This window comes from Mustela nivalis (genome assembly GCF_964662115.1).
Source record: "Mustela nivalis genome assembly, chromosome: 20".
In the NCBI taxonomy this organism is placed as follows: Eukaryota; Metazoa; Chordata; class Mammalia; order Carnivora; family Mustelidae; genus Mustela; species Mustela nivalis.
Window position 1 is genome coordinate 28,346,297 of NC_139039.1, and position 23,224 is coordinate 28,369,520.

The 23,224-nt window shown below is 44.3% G+C and overlaps 1 long non-coding RNA gene across 2 annotated transcripts; it reads left to right on the top strand.

The window, feature by feature from the left end:
• The first annotated feature begins 4,354 nt into the window (after positions 1–4,354).
• LOC309855237 lies at positions 4,355–15,365 on the top strand. 2 transcript variants are annotated; one of them, XR_014306690.1, is made up of 3 exons: positions 4,355–4,450; positions 9,257–9,360; positions 15,243–15,365. It is a non-coding gene; the product is annotated as an uncharacterized lncRNA (long non-coding RNA). The 2 variants fall into 2 exon arrangements; XR_014306691.1 differs by having other exon boundaries at positions 9,257–9,356.
• The last annotated feature ends 7,859 nt before the right edge of the window (positions 15,366–23,224 follow it).

The window sequence follows — 23,224 nt, forward strand, 5'->3', positions numbered from 1 at the left end:
AACCACAAGACTTGCGAGAGGAAAGGGGTGGGGGAAGCTCTCTTCGGAAGAAAAAGTCCCAGCAAACAGCGAGGGCACAAAGGCTCCCCCCAAGCCGCGCCCTGGGCGACTTGGGAACCCGAGGGCGGTTCGGAGCGGTGGGAAAGTGTGAAAAGCACGGAAAGCGCTTAGAAGCGTGTCCGTGGCGTGTCCGGGGCGGTGTCGCCCCCGGGGCCTCTGCAGAGCGCCCGGCCCTCCATGACCTCAGCCCAGAGGCCACGGGCCTCGCGGCGGAAAGCGAAGGCGGGTCCAGCGGTCCCAGAGCGCCGAGACACGCCTGCCCCAGTCGCCTGCGGGGGAAACTCCAGCCTGACCCTGGGCAGCTACTGCTCCCCCGCCACCCTAGCTCCGCCCGCCACGCGGGCCACGGACTAGAAGGCGCCCGAGCCTCCCGCCGGGTCTGGCCGCTCCCCCCGGGGTCCCAGGCCGGCCACCGGGGACCTTCTGCCGCTGGCCTCCGTTGTCGGGGTTTAGGACAGCTGGACATGGACTAATCCTGAAACCAGTCCCTTCCGCCCAGCGCCCGCCGGGGGAAGTTCCCCCACCCCGAACCCTGCTGTGGCCAAGAAGGTGTGGGCGACCACGCTGGAGGGACCCCTCCTTGCGGCCCAGAGGCCAGGCTTTCCTAGAACCTGGACTGCGTCTTAAATGGAATGTGGATCTTCCCTTAGTCCACAAACATTTCTTTATTCATCCCCAAGTGCTTCCTGGTGGACACTGAGGAGGGGCTGGACGTTGGGCTCCGGGTAGGACTGTGCCCTGAGCAGTAGGACTGGCAGTGCTGGACGCAGACCATTCAGTGCCCTCAGCCCCTGGTCTGGGAGGGCGCCTCCCAGTCCCAAAACCCCTCTCCAGCCTGGTGTACACCGTCCCCCATCCATATTCTTCTGGGTTACTAGCAGCTTCTTTTAAAGTAAAATGCCGGCAGAAGGTCCCCAGCTCAGCCATTCACCTTTTGGTGTGAATTCGCTTAATCTTGCCGGCTAGTGCATAATGACTTTCCCCATCTTGTGCAGGACACAGGGATTTTCAGAGGTTTTGGAACAAAGTCGTTTCTCTGCCTGGATTCACAGACCCGCATTTCATACCCAGGCCATCAGGGCATCTGCGGTCAATCTCAAAGCTGGAGTGGGGAAGGGCTTGGCTTGGAACAGTTCATGGCAGGGACCGGACTTGCCTTCTTGGATGAGAGTCTTAGAAGTTGTATTTGCACTTAGAGTAGTCTGCTGCAAGGCAGAAGCTTCAACCAGAAACTCTGGGGAGTTCAGTCCTCCGGAGGAACAAACCAGAGGGAGCAGGAGGTGGAGAAGGCACTCACCCAAGGAATTCACTTACTTTGTCCTTCTGGGTCTTCAACTCCCCTCCAACCCCACAGCTAAGCTTGCCCTTAGCAAAGAGCATTCTCCATCTCCAGGTCCCTTGTTCTGCCCCACTCCATTCATCAAGAGGTAATCACACAAGGCAACCTTCTCCAGTTCCCAGGGAGATGTGACATATGACATCCTAGTGGGTAATCTTAAGGTTGGACTACTGAATGCTGTGAAAAAAACTAATCTCCCACACCAGTAAGGTGAGAAGGTGAAGGTGCTTTGTTTTGAACTGCTTTAAACTGGCTCGCTTGCATGGCCAAAATTTATGTCATAGTGAACTAATTAATAACATCATTTAGGGACGCCTGGGGGGTTCAGTTGGTTAAGCGGCTACCTTGGGTTCAGGTCATGATCCCAAAGTCCTGGGATCCAGCCCTGCTCAGTGGGGAGTCTGCTTGTCCCTCTCCCTCTCCGTCTGCCACTTACCAGACTTGTGCTCTCTCTCTCTCTCTCACTCCCTCTCTCTCTCTCTCTCTCTTTCAAATAAATAAATAAATAAAATTTAAAAACAAAACAAAAGCCCCATCATTCAGCAACCCAGCCAAACCATTCGGTTTCAGCCCTCCTTCCAGGCGCCCCACCCACCCATTAGAAAACATATGAAAATGTCCGCGTCCTACTATTAAAACAAACAAACAAACACTAACTTTGCTGTTGCTATAATTTAATTTGTTTCACTGGGTTGAATTACTGCAAAATACTTCTTGATACAATTTCAAAGTTGATAGGCTTTCAGATAAATATTTTCTCCCAAACTCCTAACACCAATGGGGGGGGGGGGTCCAACATAGCGCACACCATAGTAAATGGCATTTGTTGTTCCATAAATCCTGGAACTTCAAAAAGGGATGCTGAACAGATAAACAAAACTCTAAAGCCATGAAGAGACAAGCTCGCTTCTTCTCTCCCACTGGTTGGCACAGGAAACATTTGGCCACACAAAAGCAGTTAAGATGACAAGCCAGTCACTGCTTTACAGATTCTGTGTCTTGATCAGGTTTGGACTCAGCTGTTCTGAGTTCACGCACTTACATACCACCATCTTTCCAGAGAATTCCTAGTGGTTAAGACAATGAAATTTTACCTGATCGATATTCACATCTATAAAAATAATAGAAGTGTAGATTATCCCTATTTGGTAAATAGATACATTTAGATTTCATTTAGCTCTAGTTGATTATTGGCAAAGAAAGACGGTGTGGTCTGCTGTCCTGGATGGCTGATTTCCCCAGCTGAAGGAGCCCTGCCCTAGCCACTGAAGGGAATGTTCTCTGGAATTCATTTCTCTTTTCTCCTGGCTTTACATTCTTTCTGGTACTAATAGTCTAAGGGGATGAAAGGGCTTTAAGCAAAACCCACACTGTCAATGGTCCGAATACTGCGGGGGTGAGAGGGATGTAGGTAAATTAGTGATATGTAAAATGAAGTATAGAGGGTGCAAATTATTTCAAAAGGTAATTATTTATGTCAACCCAAATTGAAAATATATATGCGGGGGGCCTATGCGGCTCCGCCTTCGGCTCAGGTTGTGATCCCAGAGTCCTGGAGTCCTGAGATCAAGCCACATCAGACTCTCTGCTCAGCGGGGAGCCCGCTTCTCCCTCTCCCCTCTCCCACTCCCCCTGCTTGCGCTCCCTCTCTTGCTGTGTCTCACTCTGTCAAATAAGTAAAATCTTAAAAATAATAATAATAATAATGCTTTCTTTAAAAAGAAAGAAAAGAAAAGAAAATATATATGCTTTTATTCCAGCAATCCCAGTGCTGCAACTTTACCTACGAAGCTTTTCGGCTCAAGATAAGCAAAGGTGTTCATTGCAGCATGTTTGACGATAACGAAACTGGGGAAGCCACCAGTGTCCATGATTGGGGGACTGATTAAATGAGTTACCAAACACCCACACTCAGCAGGCATTTAAAAGGCTGACTCGGGAGGTGGAGCGTGGACTCTCAGTCTTAGAGTCATGAGTTCAAGTCCCATGCATGGGCATGGAGCCTACCTACAAATAAATAAAGAGCATTAGAAAACATATATGTGCTGATTTAAAAAACAATAACAACAACAACAACCAAAAAAACAAGATGTCCAGGATACATTAAGTGAAAAGAGCAAGATGCAGAACAACAGAGTACCCTCTGCACTTCCTTAGTGTTAGAGGAAGAACTTTCTGAGTTCTCAGTAAAGGAAGGGAGTTTTTAGAGAGAACAGGAGCTATCTGGGTGGGGAGGGGGTGCCCCATCAAAGAAGTACACATGAGGAAAATGATCATCGAAGAAACAGGATGGGGGGGGGTGTGCCTGGGTGGCTCAGTGGGTTAAAGCCTCTGCCTTCAGCTCAGATCATGATCCCAGGGTCGTGGGATCAAGCCCTGCACCGGGCTCTCTGCTCAGCGGGGAGCCTGTTTCCCCTTCCCTCTCTCTGCCTGCCTCTCTGCCTCCTTGTGATCTCTCTCTCTCTCTGCCAAAAAAATAAATAAAATCTTAAAAAAAAAAAAATTCTACTAAAAAAAAAGAAACAGGATGGGGTAGAAAGGAGTGCCGACGCGACCCCAGAACGGTCCTGCAGGGCAAGGCCTGCTTGTGCAAAGAAACAAACGTGCAAGTTTCCAAAATGCATCTGGTGGGAAAGAGCCCAGGACTGTCTGGAGCCAGGGAGTTAGGAGGCCGGTGCGATAGTATAGGTATGAGAGAGATAAAGGTCTGCATTAGAAATACGGCGAGGGGGTGGATGAAAAGAAATGATCTAGCAAGAATTTGCTGCTGATTAGATTAAGAAGGGCACAGGGACTAGACCAGAAGGAGGAGTCTGGTTGGAGTCCAAGATTTTAGGCCGTTAAGAGAGACTCATGTAGAGAAATAAACGAGGAAGTCCAAAGGGGGATCTGATAGGGGGGTTGTTTCTGGAAATTAGAGATACTCAACAGAAAGTGAAAGGTCAGGACTCAAGCTCAAACAAGAAGCCCAGACTGCAAAGGTATTTGGGGAGTCCTCCCCCTGAAAGTCTGTGGAGGGCGGGGATTCAGGACTGAATTTTGGAAGGGAACGTGAGTAAGATTTAAATCACCCGTCTCTAATCCTATTCTTGACCTCTAGCTCCTCAGTAATCTGATATGATTTAGTTTATCTCTTTGTAAAACGTGGTCTCCATTTTCCGGATGTGTGCAAGCATTAGTTACTAGCGTGTAAATCATCTCTGAGAGAATTCTTGTCATAACCTTCATCGTTACGCCAGTCAATCAACTCACATATGGGACAAGAGGAACAGGTTTTCAACATTTTAATACCCCTTGTTTCCTCAAGGAGATCGGGGATTATATAAGCCGGAACTTTTTAATAAATAAAGAGAATGTTCCTTTTCTTCTGAATTAAACCAGTAAGGTGGGGGTTTTTTTGTTTGTTGGTTTGGTTTGGTTCAGCTACCCTGCCACTAAACTGATTGAAATAAATAACATCCCTATGACTATGACTAGGTAACGCTAATCCACAATTCCTAAACTATATTGTCTAGACGGTTCTTAAGAAGATAGGGATGTGATCTTTAAGAATTGCCAGTGATGGGGCACCTGGGTGGCTCAATGGGTTAAAGCCCCTGCCTTCCGCTCAGGTCATGGTCCCAGGGTCCTGGGATCAAGCCCCACATTGGGCTCTCTGCTCAGCAGGGAGCCTGCTTCCCCCACTCTCTCTCTCTGTCTGCGTCTCTGCCTACTTGTGATCTCTGTCTGTCAAATAAATAAAAATAAAATCTTTAAAAAAAAAATTCCCAGCGCTGGGCCAAACCAGAAACCTGGATTACCATAACCACTTTCCCCTACAGCTAATTATATAACAACACCTTAGTTCAACCACCATCACTCCAGTTCGATAGTAAGCAACATCAACCAGATTAAATTTTACCCTGTTCACTGCAGATAGAAGCCTCACACTGAGCAATTTCTAAGGTTGCTAAAAGATATTGAAGGTAGAGAATCTCTATCTTATAATGGAAAGGAGCAAAAGCCTAAATGCCACATGTCTATGAATGAGGCACTCAGAGGGTACCTCTTGCATACACTGGGAGTAGACTCCTAGAATGGGTTTTCATTTACATTCTTCCTTATATAGTGAAATAAGGTTCTACTTCCCTTTTATCACCTTTAAATTGTTTTTTTTTTTAACTGACTTTACAGTCAGTGGAAAATAGCTTCTTTAAAAGGATAGATTTATGTATCCTCTCATATGGAGAGAATTTTACATCTCCCTTCCAACCCCTCTGAATTTTCCATTAAAATTTTTATTTCTGCACAAATCAAGACCACAACGAGATGGTCACACTGGTCAGAATGGCTAAAATGAACAAATCAGGAAATGATAGGTGTTGGTGAGAATGCAGAGAAAGGGGACCCCTCCGACACTGTTGGTGGGAACGCAAGCTGGTGCAGCCACTGTGGAAAAAGTACTGAGATTCCTCAAAGTTGAAAATAGAACTACCCAACAACCCAACAACGGCACTACTAGGTATTTACCCTAAAAATACAAATGTAGTGATCGAAAGGGGCACGTACACCCCAATGTTTGTAGCGGCAATGTCCACAATAGCCAAATTGTGGAAAGAGCCCAGATGTCCATCAACAGATGAATGGACAAAGAAGATGTGGTGTATATATACAATGCAATATTACTCAGCCATCAAAAAATAAAATTTTGCCATTTGCGAGTATGTGGATGGGACGAGAGGATATAATGCCAAGTGAAATACGTCAATCAGAAAAAGACAATTATCATCTGATCTCACTCATAGGTAGAATTTAAGAAACAAAACAGAGGCTCGTAAGGGAAGGAAGGAAAAAATAGAGCAAGATGAAATCAGAGAGGGAGACAAACTAACAGAGACTTTTACATATAGGAAACAAACTTGAGTGTTGCTGGCGTTGGGGGTGGAGGGATGGGGTAACTGGGGGGGGCGGGCATTAAGGAGCGCACGTGATGGAGTGAGCACTGGGTGTCATATGCAACTGATGAATCACTGACCTCTATCTCTGAAACTAATAACACGTTATATGTTAATTAATTTAAATTAAATTTGAAAAGAAAACAATTTTTATTTCTAATTATTATTTATCAGCCTGTCTCCCTCCTCATTCAACCTCTCTCTCTTTTTTGGTTCTCTGATGTTGACCTGGAGGCTGTGAGTTTGATTTTAAGAAATTTAGCTAAAATTGGGGTGCCTGGGGCGCCTGGGTAGCTCAGTGGGTTAAAGCCTCTGCCTTCAGCTCAGGTTGTGATCTCAGGGTCCTGGGATTGAGCCCTACATTGGGCTCTCTGCTCAGCGGGGAGCCTGCTTCCCCCTTTCTCTCTGCCAGCCTCTCTGCCTGCTTGTGGTCTCTCTCTCTCTCTCTGTGTCAAATAAATAAACAAAAATCTTTAAAATTGCAGTGACTTGGGGTTCCTGGGTGACTCAGTTGTTGGGCGTCTGCCTTCCACTCAGGTCATTATCCCAGAGTCCTGGGATTGAGCCCCATGTCGGGCTCCCTGCTCAGCAGGAAGCCTGCTTCTTCTTCTCCCACTTCCCCCAATTGTGTTCCCTCTTATATTCTCTCTCTCTCTGTCAAATAAATAAATAAAATATTTAAAATTGGGGTGCCTGGCTGGCTTAGGTGGGAGACCATGTGAATCTTGATCTTGGGGTCAGGAGTTCAAGCCCTACATTGGGTGTGGACACTACTTGAAAAAAAAAAAAAAAAAAAAAAAAAACCAGAAAGAAATTTAGCTACGGGTGTGCCTGAGTGGCTCAGTTGGTTAAGCATCAGACTCTTGGTTTTGGCTCAGGTAGTGGGGTTCGGGCCAGAGGATCTAGCTCCAGTGTTGGGCTCTGCATTCAACCAGTAGTCGGCTGGTCCCTCTCCCTCTAATCTTAGCCCCTGCTTGAACACATGTGTGTTTTGTCTCTCTCTAAAATAAATAATATATTTTTTTAAGAAACTTAGCTACAATATAATCTTGTAAATGTGTCTTATTTGGGAATATTCAAATTGATTAGGTGGCAAAGAAGGTGGTCTGTGGAATAAAACATGTTCAAAGAAACCGATGTTGCCCATAAACACATAGAAAGGTGCTCAACATCATTAGTAACCAATGAAATGAATATTCAAAACACAATGAGATACTTACACAACTACCAGGTTGGCAAAAATTTTGAAGTTTAATAATATCAAGTGTTGGCAAGAATGTAGAGCATCAGGAATTCTCATCAATGACAAACGGGAACACAAATGGGTGTAACCACAGTTTGGCTTTATCTAGGAAAATTGAAGATATCCACACCTTAGGGCCTGGTGATTCTATTCCTAGGTATACTCCTAGAGAAAGACATATAGGGGCACCCGGGTGGCTCAGTTGGTTGAGCATCTGATTCTGATCCCAGCTTATGTCTTGATCTCAAGGTGTTGAGTCTGAGCCCCAAGTTGGGCTCCATGCTGGATGTGGAGACTCCTTAAAAAAGAGAGAGAGAAAAATACGTATCTATGCATCAGATCTGTATACAAAAATCTTTGTAGGGGCGCCTGGATGGCTCAGTGGGTTAAAGCCTCTGCCTTCGGCTCAGGTCATGGTCTCAGGGTCCTGGGCTCGAGCCCCACATCGGGCTCTCTGCTCAGTGGGGAGCCTGCTACCTCCTCTCTCTCTGCCTGCCTCTCTGCCTACTTATGATCTCTCTGCCAAATAAATAAATAAAATCTTTAAAAAAGAAAGTTCACAAAAACAAAGAAAACCAAGCTGTATTGGTTAGAGATGTATACAAGAGATAAAGTAAATAATTAACACAAAGGTCAAGATAGTGCTTACTTCTAAAAAGAAGAATGACGTTGAACTTGGGGAGGAGGACATGGGGAGGGGAATTGGAAAGATGTTCTGTTTTTTCACTTGTTTGCTTTGTATTTACTTGTTACATTACATGTGCATGTTTTATGCACTTCTCTGTAGGTTCAATTTTTCTCTTCTCGTCTTTCTCTCTCTCTTTCTCTGTCTCTCTCACACTCACACATTTACACACAGAGAAATACCAGAGTTTGAAGAGTGAAGAATACCTACCACCTGTCCCCACACCGGGGAAACACGCTTTAATGAACAGGTGACAAAGCTACTTATAATGAGCACATTTAGTGTGTGGATGCAAATGCTACCCTAAGGTTTATTCTTTCTAAAACAGACTAAGAGTTCCATTGTTTGTTTTTTCACAGGTCTTGGGGACATAATACAAAGAAGATCCAATTACCATAACTCCATAAAACGAAACTATGTCCTTCATATTACGATCGTGTGCCAGAACTTTTTAAAACTGTAATAAATTATGCACAACAGTAACTCTACACAAAGAATACTTTCTCCACTTGCTAAACACTTTTGTTTTAAAACAGCATCAGCCAGTGAAGCGTCTGCCTTCAGCTCAGGTCATGATCCCAGGGTTCTGGGAGCAAAACATCAGGGCGCCTGTGTGGCTCAGTGGGTTAAGCGTCTGCCTTTAGCTCAGGTCATAATCCCAGGCTCCTGGGATCCAGCCCCACATCAGGCTCCCTGGCTCCTGGGATCAAGCCCTGCATTGGGCTCCCTGCTCAGCGGGGAGTCTGCTTCTCCCTCTCCTACTACCCCTACTTGTGCTTGCTCTCTCTCTCTCTCTTTCTTCTGTCATATAAATAAATAAAATCTTAAAAATAAATAAATGAATATAAAATAGCAACTTACGGAGGTCAGATGGGGACGTCAGGCAAGGCCAGCACCCCCCCCCCACATCGACTTTGTGCCCATCAGCTTTTATTATCTTACCTTTCAGTTCACCTCTCCTCTTTCTGCATAAAATATCCAAATCTCCTTTTCAGGGAGTTGCCCAAAACATCCAGTTGCAGAATAAAACAAATGCTTCCCTCACCTGTTGAATGTTTAAGCACTTGCTACGAACCAGGCTCTGAGGAATAAAAGGTGGGTAAGTGCCAAATCCCTGCGGGACTGTAATGCTGATCCTCATAATTTGTATATTTCCATAGATTTCCCTGTCTCTATGTCTTTCAACATCTATCATTTTGGCAGTGTCATACAGTTATTGTAGTGGTTTGTTTTTTTTTTTTTAAGATTTTATTTATTTATTTATTTATTTGTCAGAGAGAGAGAGAAAGAGCAAGCACACAAGCAGGCAAAGTGGCAGGCAGAGGCGGAGAGAGAAGCAGGCTCCCCACTGAGCAAGAAGCCCGATGCGAGACTCGATTCCAGAACCCTGGGATCATAACCTGAGCTGAAGGCAGCGGCCTAACTCACTGAGCCACCCAGGCATCCCAGTGCAGTGTTTTTTAAATAAGAAATGCCAAATCATTTATTTCTTGAGACATAACTGAGAGAGTTAGACTTTACTTTTAGTTTTGAAATATGGAAAAACGGCAGAAAAATGGAAAGACTAATGAGCATTTGTGTATCTGTCTTCTGGATTCAACGGGAAATATGAACATTTTGCCACATCGTTTTTATTTGTCTATAGATGGAGATACAGACTTTCTTAATCAACATTTTGAAAGTAAATTACAAATAGGATGCTCGATTCCTAAATATTTCCATATGTATCTCCTAAAAAAAAAAAAAAGATGGTCTCCCATGTGACCACAGTATTGTTATCAAACCTAAAAGATTAAAATTAACATAATACATTTTACCTAATATACAGTCAGTATTCAAATTTCCCCTGTTGCTCCAAGAGGGCCTCTCTAGCCGTTTATTATTGGCTTCTTTGTTTAAAACAGGACGTGGTCAAGGACAACACATCGTGCTTAATTGTTCTGGCTGGTTAGTCTCCTTTAATCTCAAACATCCCCTTGCTTCTTTTTTTTTTAATCTTCCATGACAAGGACAGAGAGCCTAAGCCAGCAGTTTTGCAAAACGTCTCACAATCTGGTTTTAGCTGAGCTTCCCAGGATTAGTTTCAGATTAAAATTCGTGTCAAGACAGCTTCACGGGGAGGTTTCGAACTTCCCACTCCATCACGTGAGGAGGCACGTGTCTCTGGTTTTGTGCTGCCGTTGGTGGTACCCACTGCGCTCACTGAAAGCGCTGACAGGTGCATCTGAGGCCTTCTGAAAGTCATCTTTTCTCCTCTGTTAGTTAACAGTTACCTGTGGGGCCATTCTTTGAGATTGCCCGAATATCCTTTTTCCAAAAGAATCTTTCACCACTTGATTTGGCATTTTACTGAAGATCGTGCTTCCATACATCAATTATTACACTGATGGTTTTCCAAAATGATGGGGTTTTTTTCCCCCCACATGTAGCAGCCAGCATTTTTTTGTGAAGAGCTTTCCTTATCTCTTTTGGCCATTATTATTATTATTATTACTATCAGCATCATCATTATTATTATTTTAATAATCTTTAGGAACCCATGGGATTATTTTTTATTCAGTGTGTTATACTCCATTACCATCATTTTTTATTGTGGTAAAATTTACCTAGCATAAAATTTATTACATTGACCATTTTTTTAAAAGACTTTACTTATTTGACAGAGAGAGAGAGAGAGACCACAAATCGACAGAGAGGCAGGCAGAGAGAGAGGGGAAAGCAGGCTCCCTGCTGAGCAGAGAGCCCGAAGTAGTTCTTGATCCCAGAACTCTGAGATCATGACCTGAGCTGAAGGCAGAGGCTTAAAACCACTGAGCCACCCAGGGTGCCCCTACATTTACCATTTTTAAAAATGCAGTTCAGTGACATGAAACACATTCACACTATTGTGCAACCATCACCAACATCCATCTCCAGAACTTTCTTATTTCCCACAAATGAACTATGTACACATCAGACATTAACTCCCCATTCTCCTCTTCCCCTAATTTCTGGTCAATGGTCACTCCTTCAGTCTGGCGCCCATGTCCTCTCATATATCCCCATTATTCTTTCAATGCTTCCAATGCTTTTTATCTTTCTTTCTTTTTTTTTTTAGAGAGAGAAAGAGAGAACATGTGCATGTGAGTGAAGAAGGGGAAGGGGCAAAGGGAAAGAGAGAATCTTAAGCAGGCTCCCTGCCTAGCACAGAGCCCCACCTGGGACTCAATCTCCTGACCCTGAGATCATGACCTCAGCTGAAACCACGAGTAGGATGCTTAACTCCTTGAGCCACCCAGGTGGCTCTGAACACTTGTTTTCTGACACAAGAAGATAATCCAGGCTTCTTTCAGGCTCTCCCTCTCCCTGAGCCAAAATCAGCTCTTTCTCCAAGGGTCCCAGTTGCTTTTAATGGGCAGGTATTTAGAAACTGACACGTGGGGGAAGTCGCTGCTATTGGAGCACCACCCCAGCCCTCTTAGCAGACACGTGCACTTGCCCATCAAGAACTATACGTTTTCTTGAATTCCTTCAATTCTCATGCAATATTACCGGCTTCATTCCCATTTCATTTCCTTTCCATGATTGTAATTCCCTTCTTCAACAGGGAGAAAGCTGACTCTCCTTATCCTTAAAGACACTATATTTTATTTTATTTTTTAAAAAAGATTTTATTTATTTGACAGACAGAGATCACAAGTAGGCAGAGAGGCAGGCAGAGAGAGAAGAAGAAGCAGTCTCCCCGTTGAGCAGAGAGCTCGACTCAGGGCTCGATCCCAGAACCCTGGGATCATGACCTGAGCCGAAGGCAGAGGCTTTAACCCACTGAGCCACCCAGGCACCCCTGACTCTCCTTATCCTTAATGTATTCATGTATTTAACCAATACCACTGAAGCTAACCAACCCCAAAGGCTGCCACTGTATCTTCCCCAGGGAGACGCACACCCCATGCCTGACCCACCCCCTTCCAGGATCTTCCTTATCTGCTGTGGACTCCAATACCCCACACAGAGGCACCCTGCTCCCTCAAAAGATGATCCTCTCATCTGCCTGGGTTCTGACACCCTGGACTGGGCAGCCCATCCACCCTGTTTGTTTTACTCCCGACCCATGCACACACTGTTCTTACCCCCCTTGGACCCCAATACCCCACACCATGCTGCTCCTCTGTGTGGATGCCCTCCTCACCCTGCTAAGGCTCTGGGCAGCATTTCTTAAACCTAAGAATTTCTTGATGACCTTGTTAAAAATGCAGATTACCAGCTCCTGTTCCCAAAGACTCTGATGCAACCCATTGAAATGAGGCAGAAATCCACATCCTCTGCAGCAGGCCCCCCAGTTTCCTACTATAAAATCAGGATCTTCCATTAAAGCAGTGTTTCCAGCCTTGCCTGATGGCGAGCATCACCAGGAACTCTTGATAAACATTCAGATGTGGCATCAGACTCTCCAGGGGAAGCAGGAAATGGAGTCTGTGTGTTTAATAGAACTTGCTTCTCTGGAATAAGTTCCGTGTTGCTCCTTTGATTAAGTGAGTTTTGTAAATATTGCCCCAAACTACTCTGAATGATCTCTCTGGTTCTATAATATTTTGATTCTGCCTAATACAAAGTCCTTATTTAATTAGGAACCAATAGCCATGAACTTTAAAGGAAAAAGTGCGGACCGTAGACAGAGCAGCTGTAATTCTCCAAGGGGATATATATGAATGATAGATTCAGAACTTATCTTTTATATCTTTGTCAAGGCTAAATATTTCAGATATTTTTACATTTTTAAAGAAACTGCCACTGCAAAGATTTAAGAGATTCCTTAAATGTCAAGGTTGCATGCTAATACTTCTCTGCTGCTTTCTCGCTGGGGATATTAAAGTTATGGAACACTACATAATAAAATAAAAACTCTAGACCCAAAGGAAGATCAGCCTTCAGGTTAAAAAAAAAGTGTCAACTTTCTCAGCAAAAAAGGAAATAAGTCCAGTCGAAAACAATAATAGTGACAAAAAGGGACTGAAAGTGGATCTTACGCCACCGCACTAAAGGAATGATGTGTAATTTGGAGAAGTTATGGCTAAAGAGTCTGCCGCAGAGGAAGGCACTGATTCATACGATGTGAATATTAAACTGTCGAAGATTTTCCATACCAAAATGATTTTTCTCTGTGTATCGTACTGCTTTATGAACCCTATTTGCCAACAGTTGTAAAGTTTAAAATCATCAGGTCACTGTTGGCTTTTGGAGGTTTTGGTCAAATAAATCTTGGGCTGTAGATTTTCTGGAAAAGTGAACAATGATCGAGCCCTCCTGTGGGCCAGGCCCTGGCCCCGAGGGCTCCCCTCGCACAAACTCACCTAATCCTTCCATCGGCCCTGTGGAATGTGTTCCAGCAGGACACCTCTTGGAGAGGTGAGGAAACTGAGCACAGATCATTTTCTTGGATTGCACAGTCTTGAGGCTTTGTGAGGAAGCTGGGACTCAGAGGCAGGGAAACAGGCTCTGGCGCCCAAACTCCTGGTGGTGTCCCAGGAGAGTAGGGGGGGCTGGTCACTGTGGGCAGTGATGAGGAGGACACTGCCCCTCTACTTTCTGTCCTCATTCAAAATGGAGTCATTATTAGGGCACCTGGGTGGCTCAGCCAGTTAAGCGTCTGCCTTCGGCTCAGGTCATGATCCCAGGGTCCTGGGACTGGGTCCCGCATCAGGCTCCCTGCTCATCAGGGAGCCTGTTTCTCCTGCTCCCTCTGCTCCTCCCCCTGCATGTGCTCTCTCTCTGTCAAATAAATAAAGTATTTTTTAAAAAATCAAGTCATTAGTATTAGCAAAGATCTAGGTAGACCTAAGCTAGGTTTCTCACTGTCAAAAACAAACAAACAAACAAAACCCACAAAAACAAACAGAAAAAACTACAAGTAAACAAGGGGAAGTCTAGAATGAACCCTAGATTACTGTTGGAAACATCAGTATGAACTCGTATGAGTTTAATACAGGCAGATAGGCAGAGAGATAAATTAGAACTTGGAGGTACCCATGGGTCTGTATGCACACATGTATTTCCTAGCTTGTCTCATTATAGCACCTAGAAACAATGACACCACAGCAGCAAGGACCAGACCCAGCAGCAGGTCTTGGTTTCCAATACCATTCTCCAATAAAAGAACCAGGAATCCTTGGAGAAATGGCCAATCCTAGGGCAAGAGCAGGAAAAGGATAGGATGAGCCTGAAGCATCTCAGAGTGCCAGAAAGTAATGAAATAATCAAAGAATAAAACAATGGGGATATACACATAGACAAGAGCCTATTGTTGTAATTGTGTTCCTTAGATCCTGCGTTTGTCTACTTGGCATCATGGGGCCACACGAATGGCCAAAATTGTTTCAAGCTCCCCTGTGATCCAGTTGTTGTGTGTGTTTCAAAATCATATTACAAACCCTCTAAGCACTTCCCAGTCCGTATCCCCAACCATCTCCTACACTAATTCACACACACTAAGAAATCACTCTTCCCCAGCTCTGTACCAACCCAGGGCCAAGTCCCGGACAACAACCAAAGCCTGCCTGAATTATTCAGATGAATCTGAAAGGGTTTGCCTTGCTTGGTCTTGCCTTCCCCTCTCTCCCAAGTTCACCTCCTAACCGAACCCGGTGCTTCCCCCTGCGGCCCTGTGTGGGGTGGTATGCCCCTTCCTCTCAGGAACTCTAAGTAACACGTTCTTCTTTCCATGTCATTAACCTCTCCGTGTTGCCCCTTGGTCCCCCCCCACCCCGGAAATGACAGTCTCACTGGTACATTTTAACACGCCAGCCTGGAAGAGCCTACAATGGCCAAAGCTGGAACAATTTGAGCAACCAAATCAATTACACGGTTTTGGATTACAGCCCCAAATAAAATAAATATACGTGAGTCCAATAATAAGTAAATGATTGAATAAATACATGTGGAAAAGGAACCCATTGTCTTCCCAGAAGAATTCCAAATAATTTACACAGTGACTTCTCCCTCCAGGAGATGAAGCCCATTCTCCCCTCCCCCACTTGAGTATGAGCTGGAGTCAGTGACTTGTTTTAAAAAACAGAGGAAGGAAAAATGTTAACTTCCCTAGTGGAGAAAGCTGGCAACACGAAATGATCAAGGTTAGTATATTACTAGTGACATCATACTGATAACATGTACCCTAATATGACGTCATAAGAAGGGCATTTCACCCTGCATTATGCTTCCCCCAAACCCCTAACCCCAGTCTACCCACAGGAAAGACATCAGAAAGACCAAGATTTTGAGACATTCTCTGAAACATGTCATGGAAGACAAGAGAAAATTGAGAAACCATCATAGAACAGAGTGGACTAAGGAGATATGATGACTAAAAGGTATCTCGGGGCATCTGGGTGGCTCAGTGGATTAAGCCTCTGCCTTTGGCTCAGGTCATGATCTCAGGGTCCTGAGATTGAGCCCCACATCGGGCTCTCTGATCAGCGGGCAGCCTGCTTCCCCTCTCTCTCTCTCTGCCTGCCTCTCTGTCTACTTGTGATCTCTCTCCCTCTGTCAAATAAATAAATAAATAAATCTTAAAAAAAAAGAAAAAGTATCATCTCGTTGGATTCTGGAACAGGAAGTCATCGATGAAATCAGAACAAAGTCGGGAGTTTAGTGAACAGTAATGCTCCAGTGTACATTTCATAGCTTGACCATGGTTTGATAAGATTTTCCACGTCAGAGGAGACTAGGCCAAGTGTGGATGTGAGGATTCTGTACTACAAGTTTTCTATATGGAAACCTAAAATCATTCCAAAGTGGAGAGCTGACAGAAAGAAAATTAGCTCAGATAAACCTAAGACAGCTTTTCTGTCAGATCCTGTACTGTCCTGGGATAGGAAATCAGGCTGTTTTTCCCTTTACAGATACACAAGTTTTGTTGGTTTTTATTTTGGTAATCTCTAAACCCAGTGTGGGGCTCGGACTCACAGCCCTGAGATCCAGAAACACATGCTCTACTGACTGAGCCAGCAAGAGCCTGAGATGTCTTTAAATGTGCAAAGATAATCATTGCCTTTTACGGCAGGTCGGCGGATCTCCCTGCATGAAAGGAGGCTGCACCATTTGTATCTCGAAATTTCTTCCAAGTCTATGATTCTAGCTTGATAACAATTTAATTTAATTCTTGCAATGTTGACTAGTCATCTATGAATGCCAAGAAATACCTGTCTTAGGATCTATTTTGAAATATTATATATTTTGTATATGACAATTTTTTTTTAAGATTTTTTTTTTATTTATTTGACAGAGAGAGATCACAAGCAGGCAGAGAGGCAGGCAGAGAGATAGGAGGAAGCAGGCTCCCTGCTGAGCAGAGAGCCCGATGCGGGGCTCGATCCCAGGACCCTGGGATCATGACCTGAGCCGAAGGCAGCGGCTTAACCCACTGAGCCACCCAGGCGCCCCTGTATATGACAATTTTTATTGTATTACACAATCAAACCTCATGAAATAACATTTTGGGGGGACAAAAAAGAATAACTAAAATTTTTTAAAACTCACAGACAAAAAAATCCTTAAATCATATTAATGCTAAATAATTTTTCTTTAGAAAGATTCCAGTTTATGTCGATGAATAATGCCTTTTGAAAACCCAATATTCTTGAGTGGCTGTTTCGTGTAAGGCACCGTTCAGTACACATTGTGAGCTGGTATAGTCACAGGTTAAAGGCGCAAAAAATAGAATTCTAAGACATCATACACTACGCGTATAAAAACCTATTTAAATATGTAATGCTACCCATCTGTGCACAATCTTTAGCTATACATTTTTGTTTGTTCTTTAAAGTTCAGTGTAACATAGAGGAAATAAAGTCCAGCCATTCGAACAGCCAAACAGATGGATTCTGAATTGCCAGAAAGGACAGAAAATTCTCCTATTTTGGCATGTCTATTGTAACTGGCATGAAATGTCCACATTGGGGATGCCTAGGTGGCTCCGTTGGTTAAGCTTCTGCCTTAAGCCCAGGTCATGATCCTGGAGTCCTGGGATCAAATCCCATGTGGGGCTCCTTGCTCAGCAGGAGCCTGCTTCTCCCCCGGCTTGTGCTCTCTCTCTCTCTGACAAATAAATAAATAAAGTCTTTAAAAAAGGAGAGAAAAAATGTCCGTTCTTCCATCATTGTGGTTGGACACTGTATATAACCTTATGCTTTTTCATTCTTATATACTGACCCATCAACATTTACATCATGGATCATAGAATAATAATTTATAAAGCACGCGTTAAAAATAAATATGGGAGATTGAGCACCATAAAACTAATCTGGGCTCAATGGCCAGAGAAATTGCATATTGTGATGTTCTTCACTTAAATACATTGGTTGGAGCCACGTATGAGCTAACCTTTCTCTGGGCGGATTTCTGTCTCACTCTGTAAAGACGGGGCCTGTATTGATTTACTGCAGAAAGGTCGTCCATCCCCACAGTAATTTTGTACACAAATACGTACCAGGCAAGATACACGTGCTTGCAAACACACAGTGAAAAGTCATGGCCAGTCAGATCCATGCCGGCTTGGGAACCATCTGGCTGTTCTTTGTTTTGTTTTTGTTTTTTTTAGTGAAATAGCTACAAAGTTCACTCCTATGTTCTGCTTTGGTTTCTCAAAGAAATAAAAAAGTGTCGAGAACAGGGGCTTTTAGTAGAGAGCTATGGGCCCCCTTTTGGAAAGTCCAAGGTGCAAACTGGAAGACTCCCTACAAAGGGGTGAGGCCACCTCCCATCGACTGTCCAAGTCTAGCTTTGGGCTCCATTCAAGGGTTCCCGGAGGGTCAATGCCTTTGCTACCCCGGCTTCCTTGAGAATTGGTAACTCGCCGGCTGCAGGGGTCTGTGAGCGCCCAGGACCGGGAGCAGGGCCACGCAGGAGCAGGTGTAAGTTGCGGCGGAACCGTGAAGAACCCACCAGCCCCGAGGAGGAGGGACGCTCTCAAGTCCCCCCGCCCCTTGCAGAGATGCACCTGCAGAGTCCGACCACTGTTTCAGAGTCCGCCAAGTTTCTGCTCTTCCTCCTTCCTTTTCCTTTCAGTAAACGTGGAACGGACGTGTGCCCGAGTGCGGAGAGGTGCGCGTGTACCCCTTTTCCTCACTCTTTGCCAGACTGGATCCTTTTTGCGAACCCATGTCCAGCAACTTGTCTTACGAGCACGAGATGAAGCCGTAGCGGCCCAGGAGGAAAGCCTAGACTTCGGGAGCCAGAAAGGCGGCTGGCTGGCTGCACCGCACTCCAGCCGGGTGACCCTAACAGTCACTTAACTTCGAGCTCTAAGGCCCCTGGTCCTTCTTCACGCAGCTGCAGTGAGCAGGGAGCCGCAGGGCCTAAACGCGTCTCACACCGGATTGCGCCGCGGGCACCGTGCACCCGCCCTGCTCTTCCTTTCTTTTCCAGCCTCTCACAGGCTTGTCTGTCTCTGCCCTCCCTCCCTCTGTCCTCAGCTCCTTACCCCGACAGGCAATTCACAGGATCTTGGAAGGACATTTTTATAGGAATTTTAAAAATATATTTTAAGCAGATAACTGTAGTGTTGACTATGTCCTCACTGCATTTTCTCCAACTTTCTGGGACTATGATTCCAAAGGGAAGAAGCACAAATTAAATAAATGCTCAATCATATTAGATGTGATAAGTCTGAAGTCATAACGGGTGGGGAGGGCTTCCTTTGTATTTTTCTGATCTGGGGCATTGTAACCGTCTATTAGTTACTGTTTCTTTCCCTCTCTTCTCGGATTGCTGCTCCTGAGTTCATCTCCCCCTCCAGAGAAAGCTGCCCTCAATGCTAGCTCAGAGGAAAAGGCTTCTGCTGCACTTAGGGTTCAACAACATCTCTTCCTCTTCAGGTCTCTCCTGCTGCGAGCAAACTAAGACGTTTACTGACCAAAATTCAACGCGTAGAAGCTAAGCTCATGGGATCCGACAAGCCGTGTGACCTTGGGCCAGTTACTCTTGGCACCTCTATTTCTTCCTCTGGAAAAAGAAATGATTGTAATAGTGCCTACTTCGCTGTGTTGCTCCGATCAGTATAAACTGAATTAAAACACGTGAAGCGGTCAGACTCGGTCCACAAACGGTTCGTGCTCAGTAAGGGTTAGCTGTGGTTATGGTAATGCATGTCTCTTAGTTCACCAGTGAGGAATTTTCAGATCTCACGGCTGGCTATGGGTTGAATTGCACCCCCCCCCCGCCCCCAAATTCATATGTGGGAGTCCTAACCCCCGGTATCTCAAAATGTGACTGTATTTGCAGAAAGAGGTAATTAAGGTAAAGTGAGGTCATGTGGACAGGCCCTAATTCAGTGTGACGGGTGTCCTGAAGGGAAGAGGAGGTCGTCAGGACACACACACACACACACACACACACACACACGGAGGAAAGGCCACGTGAAGAAGACAGAGGGAGAAGATGGCCATCTACAAGCCAAGGAGAAAGGCCTTCAGAAGAAACCAACACTGCCAACATCATGATCTTGGACTTCCAGCTTTCAGAAAATAAAATTCTTTTTTTTTTAAAAATTAATTAATTAATTAATTTGAAAGAGAACGAGCACAGAGGGAAAGTGAGAGGTAGAAGCAGACTCTCTGCTGAGCAGGGAGCTTGATGTGGGGCTGGATCCCAGGACCCTGACCTGAGATCATGATCTGAGCCAAAGGCAGATGCTTAACCAACCGAGCCACCCAGGAGCTCAGGATATAAATTTCTGCCTTTTAAGTTATGTGGTCTGTGGGACTAATGGTTTGGTGTTTTCTTATGGTGTCCTTACCAAACGAATACACACCCACCACTATCTCAAGTTCAAGCCTTGAAACTGGTTCCCACTCTGGATCCCTTGCCCTTGAACCCTACTGATGGTCCCATGTCTGGGTGTTCAGGCTTCCCCCTGGTTCTTCAGCCACTCCTTTTGTCCCCGGAATGTAAATGCTTTCCAGATTCTTTCTCAGCCCTCTTGTTCTTCATTCTATATGTTTTCTTCATATTTCCTTTCTGTTACCCATGTCTGTGGCCCCCGTTGTGGCTTTTGTGCTGAAGAATTCTAAATCTAGATCCCTAGTTTCACTCCCCACCCTCTGAGGTCTACACAGACTTTCCAAATGCCAGGAACACATCTTCACAGCTCTATCTTGCTAGCAACTCCCTCAACCAGTCCATTGTCTTTTCATGCATACTTTTTCCTCCTGTTTTCCCTCCCTCCCTTAAAGCTTATTACCTTAAACTATGAAGTCACTCAACCATCGTGAATTTCCTTCCTTCCTCATGCCTTGTCCCCAAGCCACAAAACCCATTGCCCACAGAGTCACACTTATTTTTCACCTTCTCCTCATTCCCAGTCACTATGCAAAGTCAGGACTCACCAGCCCGCGGTCCGATATTCTGCATTACTTCCAAACTATTTTCCCTACCTTCAGCTTTGAATATTCATTCTCCAAAGAGCCCTTTTCCTAAAACACAAATGATATAATTTTTCTCTCAGAATATCTTAGTGGTTTTCTGTTGCTTAACTTAACAGATAAAGCCAGTATTACTTCCAATGGCATTCACGATTTCCTAGGATCTATGAAACACCGTTTTTAACTTTAAGGGATATTTTTTAAAATGTTCACAAAATGGCCCAATATACTTTACACGGCCTCTATATCAGACTATTTAGGAATCAGTATAGATTGTCCATCTTGCAAATAGCTGTCATTTAAATGCTGCAAATATATTGCTCTTTTCTTTTGCATATTATATAACTTCCCTTCAAAGTAGGTTCCATATAGTAAGTAAAATGAAGGAGAATTCTGATATTTTTTATAAGTGTTATTTTTAGCTTCATGGACGCTCATCCAACCTTTATTTTTTTTTCCTAGTTTTATGGAGATGTAATTGACATACAGCCCTGTATAAGTTTAAGATGTGACATTACGGTGTGACTTGTATATATTGTGAATGACAATATATTTGTACAATAAGTCTGGCACCCACCATCTCATAGGTACAAAAAAAAGGAAAAAAGAAAAAAATATTTCTTCTTATGATGAGAACTCTTAGGATTTATTGTATCTTAAGAGTCTTCCTATGTATTATACAGTGTGTTAGCTACAAGGATCATGTTGTACATTTATCCCTAGCACTTACTTATCTTATATCCTGAAGTTTGTACCTTTTTTTAAAAAAAGAGTTTATTTATTTATTTGAGAGAGAGCGAGAGTGAGAATGAGAAAGAGAGAGAGAGCTCACAAGCAGGGGGGAGGACAGAGGGTAAGGAAGAAACAGGCTCCCCGCTGAGCAGGGAGCCCGACAAGGACTCGATCTCAGGACTCTGAGATCATGACCCGAGCAGAAGGCAGATGCTTAACCGACTAAGCCACCCAGGCGCCCTGGTTTGTACCTTTTTACCCACTTTGCCAGTAACCCCCTCCTTCTTACCCCTGGTAACCACAAATCTGATCTCTTCCATTAGTTTTCTTGTTTGATTGCTTGGATTCCACATATAAAGTGAGATCATACACATACATCCGCTCCTTTTTCCATTTATCCTTTGGTGACTACTCAGGCCGTTCTCATGTTTTGGCCATTGGAAAAGTTCACTGCCACCATGAGTGTGAGGGTACAGATACTCTCCGACACAGTTTTCATTTCCTTCGGTTATATCCCCAGAAGTGGAGTTGTTGGATCATACAGTAGTTTTATTTTTAATTTTTTGAAGGACCTCAATACTGTTTTCCACAGCAGCCGCACCAATTTACATTCCCACCAACAGTGCCCAAGCGTTCTCTTCTGTCCACACCCTCCTCAACACTTGTCATCTCTTGTCTTTTTGAAGACAGCCATTCTCACAGGAGTGAGGTCATATCTCATTGTGGTTTTGCCCCACATTATCCACATTAATTTGTAGAACTGAGCATCATAATTGGGGTGCTTGCATCTTTCATTCATCTTAAGCATATTTATAAAACTTCAAGAATACCATGGTCCTGTGTTCACTATCCCAACGGTCACCACCTAGTGTCACTCCTTAGAAAGTGCCAGGAGTACAAGACTCAAGTCCATTGCAACCAAAGGCCTTTCCAGTGAGGCTAATGACTTGTGCGTAAAAATTAGAACGATTGTGGGAAATCCCACACAGTAATGAAAAGGAAATGGCAGCTCACTTCTATCTTGTTCTTAGGCGTTCCAAGACCCATGGGTTCCCCCACGGCAGGTGTTCAGCAGACAGAGAGCTAATTCTTGGTGGAGAAGGATGGATCTGCGTGAAGAGGGAGATTTGGAAGTTTTCCCCACCTGGAGATAAGCAGGTGTGCTGACGGACACACTGTCAGCTGCCGAGGCAGGAGAGGAGGGTTCTGGATCTTCAGTGCCCAGACTTCAGTGCCCAAGGAGAGTGGCCCAAGTGGTCCCAGTCTGGCAACCAGCACTTAGATAAACGAGAGATTAAAGACAAAAAAAGCTTATCTCTTAGTTGTCTCCTGTCCTCTTAAGGATTTATTCAAACCTTCATCAACACATTCTAAGACCACTTTGCTTTACTTTCTAACTTAACTTGTTTTAAACTTTTAAACTATTCTGCGATCGTTCTCTAGCAGGGGCAGAGAGGTGTGTGTGTGTGTGTGTGTGTGTGTGTTTTAAGGGTTTCTTTGGGGAGCATTAAATATAGTTTTTAATCTGTTTCACTTGATTTTTATTTTAGTCAAACCCACAGGAATATTCATGTATGAATCAGCCTGAAATAATGAAACTTGAATAATTGTATTTTTTGGAAATAGGTCAGTTCACAGCTACCATTAGAAAGGTAACATCTTGAAGCAATCGTTTTTTCCTGAATGTCGGTTATCAAAACTGTTGCTATGTTACCCATTCCGTGTGTGTGTGTTTTAAGATTTTATTTTATTTTTTTGAGTTATCTCTACACCCAACATGGGGCTTGAACTCACAACGCCGAGATCAAGAGTCACACCCTCCACAGACTGAGTCAG